Below are 10,666 nucleotides of genomic sequence, written 5' to 3' on the forward strand. Positions count from 1 at the left end.
CTTAGTGTTCTGCAAAAAATCTCAGCAAACGCTGCCTCTGGTGGCTGCAGACTTTGTGTATTTCTCTTGTATTTCCCATCTCGTCCAGCCATGCATCCTTCTTGCTTTTTCTTTGCCATTATATGACTTCTCTCCTCCTTTGCCACCTGCTTTTCCATTTCCTATCATTCTACTTCCCCTGTTTCTCTGCTCTCCTCCTCTCCTTCCCTTCTTTCTTCTCTCCTCTCCTATTCCCTTCTATACCCTATTGTCCCCTCCTATCCTGCCCCTCCTATTCACTCTCCTCACCCTTTTTCTCTCACTCTCCTTGACTTTTCAAGAAGCCAGAGAGTTTTCTCCAGCTGGATGACTCAGGGGAGTGTCCTGCCTGATTGTCAAGTATCATTCCTGAAAAAGCAAGCCAACGATGGTACTGCCTGCCCTTCCCAGGTGTAGTGTTAATTTTAAAGTGATGGGCTTTAACACCACATCAGCCTCCTTAAGGAGAGATCCTTTGTTCTAGACTCAGACAAAGCAGCACAGTCAGCCTTAAAAGAAAAAAAAAAGCTGTTTCATTTTATATTGGAAAAATACAATGTGACATCTGGAGAATAAATTGTTCAGTCAGCCAGAAATACGCCTCGTAAAAATTGCTTAGGTTTCTGTAACAAGATTATTTACTGCGAGTGTTCACCTATAATACAGCACACTTTTGAAATGGACCTTTTATGAAACACATCAAGAACTGTAGAAATGTATTCAGTGCATTAATCTACAACACTGAACACTTTACCACACTTTTAGAGCAGATTTCAAAACTCAGACCATCTAATGAGATAGAAAAAAGTTATTCTTGTCCTATATTCATTCCAGTCATGTTCTATACGGAGCCCTTGGGATATTTAACATAATGCAATAGGTTTTTCAACATACACACACATACACACACACACAATCACACACACTGTTATACTCTCACACACAAACAAAATATATGACTGCTCAGACAAGTGTTCAGTTTAGAATGCACCAGGCCCATATTTCAACCGCCTGTGTGCAAGGCAAAGGCTGGCTATTTTAGATACCAGAACTTTATAAATATTTAAAGATCTTGATTTAATCCAAATGAGAGATCGCTCAGGTGCTGTCAGTTACTTTCCATAACTCCTTCTTTTCTGATCAGGGGGTGACAGTTTGGATAGCAATCTCCCGGCAATTTGAGGAACAGCCTCAGTTAGCATCTGGCAGCTAGGACGGGGCCTGAGGTGGCTGAAGCAGGTGGATCATGAGAAGTGGGTCAGGTGGGGGAGGCAGGGAAAAGCATGTCCCATGATTGCCTGCCTCACTGACCTTGACTTTTCTTTGCCATGTGGAATGCACAAATGGGTTCCTCCAGCCACACACCTCAGACTTAGATGGTCCAGATCCTTCTGCTTCAGGGTCAACTCAACTGCTCCCTTGGTTCCATGGTCATCAGCTCTAGAAGATAACAGAGCAGAGAAAAGACCTGCAGAATGATTCTGCCACCAACCAAATGAGAAGCCCTGGGCTCTCCAAGTTTACCTTGGCCCCGAGATGTTAGTGTTGTTTCTGACAGAGTTAAACAAAGGAAAGAGGCCAGTATGGAAATTCTGGGGAGGAGGACAAGAACCACACCAGAATTCTCTCTCTGGTGCCAAAGATCACCTAATTTCTCTGCCATCACCTCCCATCCTTTTGATATCACCATGCAGTAAAGGTTGCATGGAACTCAAGGTAGAGCTGGGAGCAGTTGCATATCACCTGTGTCTTGGAGAATGGAGTTCTGGAACAGTTGTCAAGCTCTGCATTCTGATGGTCTCTCTTCTTAGAGACTGAAGCTCTGGAGAATGCTTGCAGGAGGGCCTTGCTGTTCTCAGTGCAGAGCAGACCCTTTCTTTCCACTGCTCTTCATTTACTTTGCTGAATTTCAAGCTTCTCTTCTGCCTCTTATCTGCCCCCTGGTCTGGCCGAGACTGAAGAATGACATTTTTACTGCCTCTGCTCGGCTTCCTCAGACTTCTTCAAAATGGGTTTTAGCATTTTCGATTTTATTTTTTTCTTAAGTCCCACACTCTGGAAAACTACCAGCCTCTTTGAGGCACTTTCCTCTGCTTACTGTTTCCATCCCTTTCATGGTTGTCTTTATTCTTCATGGTCCAACCTAAGACACTTGTCCTTCATGAGACTTTCCATGACGCTTTGGCTCATACCAATTTCTCCTCTGTATCTTTTCAGGCAATTTATTGAACTATGTAGTTTAACACTCAATCACACATGGCCTGCCTGGCTTCATCTATCTTATTTCCCCATGTATGTTAAGCAGAGACATGGGAGAATGGAAAGCCTACTGCACCAAGGGTAAGAAAACTAGGCATTCTAGTTTCATTATACAATCATATATGAAAACTTACATCATCATGTAACCTTTGGGCAAGTGCCTTAACCATTTTGAGCCTCGATTTCCTCATCTATCACATTGCTGTCTCAAGAAAAATGTCGCTAATATTAAGTGAAGTAAGTGAAAACACTTCTTATATGGAAAATCCTGGAACATTTATAACATATCAAAAGTATTGAGCTTCTGGTCTTATATTTGCTTCCATTTTTCCACAGTGGTCAGAAAAGTGTTGAACACACAGTAGGAAACCAACAAACCTTTATTAAATAAAATGTTTATCTGTTCTTCTTGCCTTCAAGGTGTCCTTACAAGTCCTAGCTTCTGGAAGGTCTACAACAAAGCACAGAGCAAATCCTAATCAGGATGAAAAAGAGTTGAGGGCCCTGTCTGTTCTTTTCACAAGGATATACAAAACTGAGTTTAGATTTTCCTCTACAATTTTCTAGAAGCTGGGTTGAGAGTCTTGTAGACGACTCTTTGGAAAGTTGCTGGAAAGTAGAAATCTGAAAGTTTAGCAGGAACCATGAGATGAATTTTCTTCCCTCTTTCAAGAACAGAAAATACTAAAGTTAGGACCATTTGATAGGTCAGAGGTCACAATGAGTTCTTATAAGGTAGTTTTATGTCTATACTAAGAAAAAATGAGAAAAATCTAAAGTCTTGGTGAGAGCCCCTTTGATTAAGAATTTGGTTGGCTTGTTTCTCAGTATTTCTCCACAAATAAACTTTCCCTTGAATTCTGAAGATAGGCAATGGATTTCCTTTGCTGCATTAGTGGCCTGGTGAGGGCAGTAGGGTGTTATTTCTGACCCTAAGGGTCAGAGCCACTCAGATACTTGAAGAAATGTGTGTTGTTTGTGGATATAGTTTGGCTATTAAGATAGCAAGAAAAGGTCAATCCTTTGAGTCAATCTCTTTTTCTCAGAGTTCTAGAACCTCTTATCTCACTGTAATGGAAAAGAGACAAAGTGTGGTCTGCTCCAAATAGGGGAGATGGCAGCAAGTTTGACAGCTCCCATGAGAGATCCTGGGCTCTGCACCCTGGATGGAAACAACCCCTTTTCTCTTCCCTTATTCTAAAGCATGGACACATCTCTAAACCTCAACTTGATGTGGGGGAAGCTGCAGACTCCACACTGAGGTCCCCCCACAGATATCACTCCATTCCCCTTCAAATGGTTTCTAGGAAGGAGTGAGAAAATCATATACCAACATGGACCTTGTTCATTGGTGAAATTTTCCCTTTAAAAATATTCTAAAGGCAGTAACTGAAGGGCTTGTAGGTTCAAGATTTTGTGAAGATAACTGTGGGCAAAATGGAGAGAAGACACGGACTTCTCAATGACACATGATTTGCTGGGCGAGGCTGAGCTGTACAGAAGCAATGATGGCACCATACTGACTGTGGTAAGTACTGTAATACTTGTACAAACGTTCCCTGAAAGAGGCGGAAGAAATTTATGTGGGCTGAGGAAGTAAAGAAAGGAATATCTAACAAGGGCTATCCATGGGGATCAAACCAGTATCTTCAGCCACGGCTGAACCAAGTACACATTAGCCATGGCTTCGGCACCAGATTGATCAAAGAGGCATTTGTGGAGTGGACATGCCATGTTGTAGAAAAGGTCCTGGAAATTGAATGTGTTTCAGCCTTTTAGATATTGATTGGGCAATATTTGCACTTGAGATTTTTCTCATATCCTCCTGTATATCCACTTGGTCTTTATGATTCTTGGTGGCCACTAGCTGGTGGGGATTTAGGTACTGTCGAAAGCATTTGAGTTTCGAGTAACATAAGCCAATTCAAAAGAGTTCAAGCAAAACAAAAACAAAAACAAAACCCAAAAGGATTTACTAAAAAACTATGTCCCATGGAATCGAGGGGAGGAATATAGTTGGGCCACAGAACAGAATTGCTGTCAGAACCATGAACAGTAGCTAGGGATCCAGGCAGTACTCCCTCTTTCATTTCTGCATCTCTCTGAGCATCTTTTCCATTCTCTTTATATACCTGTTCCTGTGCTTCTTCGTCCATAGAAAAAATGGCTGTCCCAGATGTCCAAGTTTTTAATGTGTTCTTATTCCATCATTCACACATACTGGTGGTCTGAATTCCTATTTCACATTCCTGGTGAGAATCTGTCTAAAGTAACTTAAGCCATGTGTCTTTCTTTGGTCCAGTTAAGCTTCTAACACCCAATTCCAAAGGGGGGGTGGTTGTTCCCCACACATCCATGGAATTCTCTAACACCAGCTGAGTATCCTACGGTTCAACTCAATCCTGACACTATATACCTGGAAGTGGATCATCTGATTCGCAGGTTAAAGGCTCAGTCCTACAAGACCACACACCATCTCAGACACCAGCTGCAAGGCCAGGTTGTTACCTGTACTTCTGACAGACTGGCTATAAATTAAAGGTTCCCACGATCCCCTCCTTAGGTTTAATTAATTGGCCAGAGTACTTCACAGAATTCAGAGAAACATTTTACTTACTCGGTTACCAGTTTAATATAAAAGGATATAACTCAAGAACAGCCAGATGGAAGAGACACATAAGGCCAGGCATGGGGAAGGGACCTGGATCCTCTATGCCCTCTGCAAGCACACAAATCTCCCAGAATCTCCATGTGTTCAGTAACCCAGAAGCTCTCCAAACCCCATTATTTTGGGTTTTTATGTGGGTTTCATTACATTGGTGTGATTGATTAAATCATTGGCCATTGGTAATTGAATTCAATCTCCAGCCCCTCTCCCTTCTCTGAGGTTGAGGATGGGACTGATTCCAACCCTCTGATAGGTGGGTTGCTTCTCCGGGCAATTGACTAGCCCCCAACCCTTGGTGCTTTCCAAATGTAACTCCATTAACATAACAAGAGGCACCTTTATTGCTCTTATCACAGGAAATTCCAAGAGTCTTAAGAGCTCTGTGCCAGAAACAAGACGAAGACCTACTATATATTTCTTTTTATAAATCTCAACATTGTACCAATCAACTTTGTCTATAGGATTGGTCAAAGGGTAGAAACACAGCTGTGAAAGTCACATCCCTGTGGTAGAAAGAAGACACTTATAGAGGACTATTCTTGGGGTTCCTGGGTGACTCAGTCAGTTGAGTGTCTGAGTCTTGATTTCAGTTCAGGTCATGATCCCAGGGTTGTGGGATCAAGCCCCATGCCAGGCTCCACGTGGAGCTTGCTTAAGAATCTATCTTCTCCCTCTACCTCTCTCCCTGGCTGGCACTCTCTCTATCTTTAAAATTAAAATAATAATAATAATAATAATAATAATAATAATAATAAAGGAGGAGGGGCACCTGGGTGGCTCAGTTGAGCATTGGATTCTTGATTTCAGCTCAGTTATGATCTCACGGTTTGTGAGTTCAAGCCCCTCACTGGGCTCTGTGCTGACAGTGCTTGAGATTCTCTCTCTTCCTCTCTCTCTCTCTTCCCCTTCCCCACTCTCTCTATCTCGAAAATAAATAAATACACATTAAAAAATATTTTTTTTAAAAAATGGAGGATTCCTTGAGGACTGGACAGATTGCTTCCCCGTCCCCCACCTTTGGAAAAAAAAATATACTATCTATGCCTTCCTAAGTGCCTGTGCTGCAGGAGAATCACAAATAGGCAGTTTAGGGAAAGCTCATGTACAGGAAAAAGTAAGAAGAAAAAAGAGCATTGCTGATTTTAGATGCCACCCTTCAGAAAACAGTGACACAAACCCAAACTTCTTCATGACCTCAAGCTTTGACCATGTGAAGGTTGTGTTTCTGAATGTTCCTGCAGTGATTCCAAGTCTATTTTGCTTGGTCTCAATAACTTTGTTCTTTACCAGGCATATTATTCTGCACTCCAGATGTGTATATGAAGCTTCCAAACAAGGCAGGTTCATGAAGGCCCTGGGAAGTCCAAACTCTTTGGTATTAAACACAACCCTGTAAACTCTGTCTCCTGTTGTTTGGCCTGTCTCAACTGTCAGCACTCCTGATCTTGAAGTGTATGTTTTGGACATTTAAAACTCCTTATGATTCCTGAAACAATGCATGGTGTTTGGGACTGTGTTTCTGAACATCCTGTTCCTTCTTTCTGGAGACTCTTTCCCCTTACCTGTCCATTTCACAAACTCCTATTCACCTGTTTAAACTGGCTCACAGATACCCTCTCCAGAAGCTCTGCTTGAGACTTACACACACACACACACACACACACACACACACACACACTCACACCACTAGAATGGGGTGATGAATTGGCCTAACTCAACACAAAATGGCCCTCCAAGACTGGATGTGTGGCCTCACCTCCAATCCTTCTGTTTTCATCTATGAACTATTCACATATGCTAGACATGACTAAGCTCCCATAAAATGGTTCCATTTTATTTATCCTCATATTCATTCTCCTGAAAACATATATTTTTGCACAGGAAAATACAGTATAATTTAATCTCCAAGTAGAGTTTGGAGATTAAGAAAATATAGTGTAATAATGATCTCTAACAGATTATTCACAAGAAATCTGCTGTCAGATAGACCTGCCTCAGTTCAACTCTTAGCTTCTTCCAATTCTTAGCTGTAACCCTAGGCAAGTTCTTCTACTCTCTGTCTCAGTTTCCACACCTATAAAATGAGGAATAATCATAAGACTTAACAGTAAGGGTTATAATGTGGTGATTTTAAAGAGATAATATGTATGACATCATAAGCCTTCAACAAATGTTGGATATTATCATATAAAAATCTTCTCAACAGAATTACTGTTTTGTTTTGTGACTTAAGCCACTCTATTTCAACAGTGATAAAACATCTTATGTACATTGGGGATCTTCACTAACAACAATGATAAACCATTTTTTTACATGTTTATTTATTTTGAGAGAGAGAGAGCATGAGCTATGGAGGGGTGAAGAGAGAGGGAGAGAATCCCAAGCAGGCTTCATGCTGTCAGCACAGAGCCAGATGCTCAAGTTCATCTCACCTGAGATCATGACCCAAGATGAACCTGAGGTTTAAGAGTCAGAAACTTAACCCACTGAGCCACCCAGGTGCCCAAATGATAAACCATGAGTTTTTTGATGGGCCAAAGTACTGGTTACCAAGAAGTTCTGATTAATTCAGTTTCATCTCCTGCATCCTTAAAAAAAAAAAACAAAAACCTTTTATTTTTGAGAGAGAGAGAGAGAGACCACACAGGGAGGGGCAGAGGGAGAGAGGGTCAGAAGATCCTAAGTGAGCTCCCCACTGACCAGTGAGCCAGATGCCAGGCTCGAACTCACCAACTGGGAGTTCATGACCTCAGCAGAAGTCAGATGCCCAACCCACTGAGCCACCCAGGTGCCCCTGATGCACGCTTTTTGGCTTTGATTCCATTTCCCTTTTCCTAGATGGCAAAGAATTGGAAGGACAGGCTGAGCTTTGATTTCACACTTAGGGATTCTCTTCAATGACCACCAGGTTATTGGGATAAAATGTCCTTCCAGAGCTCTGCCATCCATCCTTCTCCCTGCTTGCCAGCCAAAAGCCTCTGGCCGATTCACCCCAGAAGTGTGTTCCTCTCAGGACAATAGAGGAGCTTCTGTAAAGTTCTAGAACTCTGAGTTTCTCAGCCAGAACTCCAGGGGGAATAACCTTTTATTGTGCAAGAGAAAACAGAGATTAGAGGGGAAGAAAGCAAAGGAAAATTCTCTCTCCTGCTTTCTCATGTGGGCACGCATGCGCATATACACCCTCTCTGTTTGTGAGCTCTTGGATTTTTGGATTTGGAAGAAAATATGCATATTTTTCTAAGTCTGCTGGTGACAGCCCTTCTTCCCAAATCTTATTGGAGGCTGCTCTCTTGTGCCCCTTGGGGAAAGTCGCAAAGGCACACAACTCGACTCGGCGCCTCTGCATATATATTGGTCCCCACCTTCCAGTGCTTTCTCCCAGTCTCCCATGCGCTTGCTCGCCTGTCCCTTTTCTTCTTCAGTCTCTCTTCTCTCTTTTCTCCTCTCCTTTCTCCCCTCTTTCCCTCCTCCCACCTCTCTCTCCCCCGTTACCGGAGGAGCAGGTTCGTTCCTGGTCACATTCTGTCCTTGACTTTAGGAGATGAGACACATTTCCAGCTCCACAAAACCAGCCCCAGGACTGTGCTCCTCACGCGTGAGTGCTGCTTTTGTGGGCAGGCACATGCCCGGAGGGATTCTGGCACCTGCACACAGCCCGGCGGCCTCTTGCATCGCGCTGTAGAATGCAGACAATGTTGCTCCGTCCAGAAAAGCCTGTGCTTCCCTGCCGCGGCCAAGCTACTCTTTGAGCTCTTTATTTTGAAACCATTTCTTGTTGGATTCTGCGACAATCTGTCTCAAATAAAAGAAAATAAAAAGCCACAAAAAGAAATGGCCTGATTGCCATGCACTGATTGCCTGGCCCTGGAACATGATAGATCTCTGGAATGACTCGAGTAACTGTTTTAAATCTGCTGCCACTTTTCTAAATATTAGCACTGGTATTAAACAGAAATGTCTCCTGCCAAAAAAAAAAAAAAAGAACACTAGATTTAGGGCCAAAGGGAGTCAATTCTGACACTCATTATCATTTTTTTTTTTAATATTTCAATTTGGAGAAAATGAGTTAGGGGATAACTGGGTACAGAAGAGAGTTGGGTGTTTTTTTTCTTTCCTTTTTTTTGTCTTCTTTTGAGAGGGGGTTGGGGCTGAAGCCGTGCATGTCAGAGAATTTACCCAGGAGGATGGCCAACCTTCAGCAGAGTCAATTTAGTTACAAGATCAAAATCTCTTGACTCACAGGAGACAGTGTTAAAAGGTTGGGAACAGCTACAGATCTGTTAAAATCATGCTTTTGCAGCAAAATCAGGTTCTGAATTGCTTTACAGGCTCTTCATTTATAAAGCCCCTTTCAAGCTGTCAGGTTTTGGTCCAAGCAGTCACGATGCTTAGGAGGCTGTTGAACCAAGGCATTGACTTCATGCAACCCTCCTGCCCCACCCCCACCCCAAATTCCAGCCCCCACCTAGGTCAAGCCCAGCTGCTTGAGGGACAAGAAGGAAAAGTAAAGTCCCAGAGGAGGCCTGGTTTTCAGGTGTTTGTGGACTAGGAAGCCACTGCCTGATGCTCTCTTGCTAATCTTTTTTTTTTTTTTAATATTTATTTTTGAGAGAGAGAGACAGAGCGTGAGCAGGGAAGGGGCAGAGAGTGAGGGAGACACAGAATCCAAAGCAGGCTCCAGGCTCTGAGCTGTCAGCACAGAGCACGACGTGGGGCTCAAACTCACCAACTGTGAGATCACGACCTGAGCAGAAATCAATGCTTAGCTGAATGAGCCACCCAGGCACCCCTCTCTTGCTAATCTTAATAACAAACACTTTAACAACAGCTCTTGAGCACTTACTCTGCGCCAGACTTTGTGCCAAATATTTATGGACCGGGGTCAGCAAACTACAGTGCATGGGCTATTTCTAATCCACTTCTTTTTGTACAGCCTGTGAGCTCAGAATGGTCTTGACATTATTTTAATGGTTAAACATATCAAAAGCTCTTTCATGACTCATGATGATTATAAGAAATCAAACTACAGTGTCTATAAATAAAGTTTTATTGGCTCAGGGCCATGTCAATTCATTTTATGCGTTATCTATGGCTGGTTTGGGGCTACCATGGCTGGTTTAAGCAATTGCAGCGGACATTGTAGGACCCACAAGGGACGCCTGGGTGGCTCAGTTGGTTGAGTGTCCAACTTCGGCTCAGGGCATGATCTTGACGAGTTCGAGCCCTGTATCATGCTCTGTGCTGGCAGCTCAGAGCCTAGAGCCTGCTTCTGATTCTGTGTCTCCCTCTCTCTGCACCTCCCCTGATCGTGCTCTGACTCTCTGTGTCTCAAAAATAAAGATAAACATTAAAAAATTAAAAGAAAGAAATTGTATGACCCACAAACCTAAAATATTTACTCTCTGGCCCTTTACAGAAGAAGTTTGTGGACCCCTGTTTTTGTACATCAGTCTCATGCTTACCGTGGCCTTCCAGAGTAGGGTCTACAGTTACCCTTAAAGCTATACGTGCAGAGGGAATGGAGATGCAGAGAAGTCATTGTACCTGCACTTCAAATGGCTTCTGTCTTTAAAAGTCACTTGTGATGAGATTTCTTTTAAAAAGAGGCACTTCTGGGGGCGCCTGGGTGGCACAGTCGGTTAAGCGTCCGACTTCAGCCAGGTCACGATCTCGCGGTCCGTGAGTTCGAGCCCCGAGTCAGGCTCCGGGCTGATGGCTCGG

This window comes from Lynx canadensis, chromosome E2, assembly GCF_007474595.2.
Source record: "Lynx canadensis isolate LIC74 chromosome E2, mLynCan4.pri.v2, whole genome shotgun sequence".
In the NCBI taxonomy this organism is placed as follows: domain Eukaryota; kingdom Metazoa; phylum Chordata; class Mammalia; order Carnivora; family Felidae; genus Lynx; species Lynx canadensis.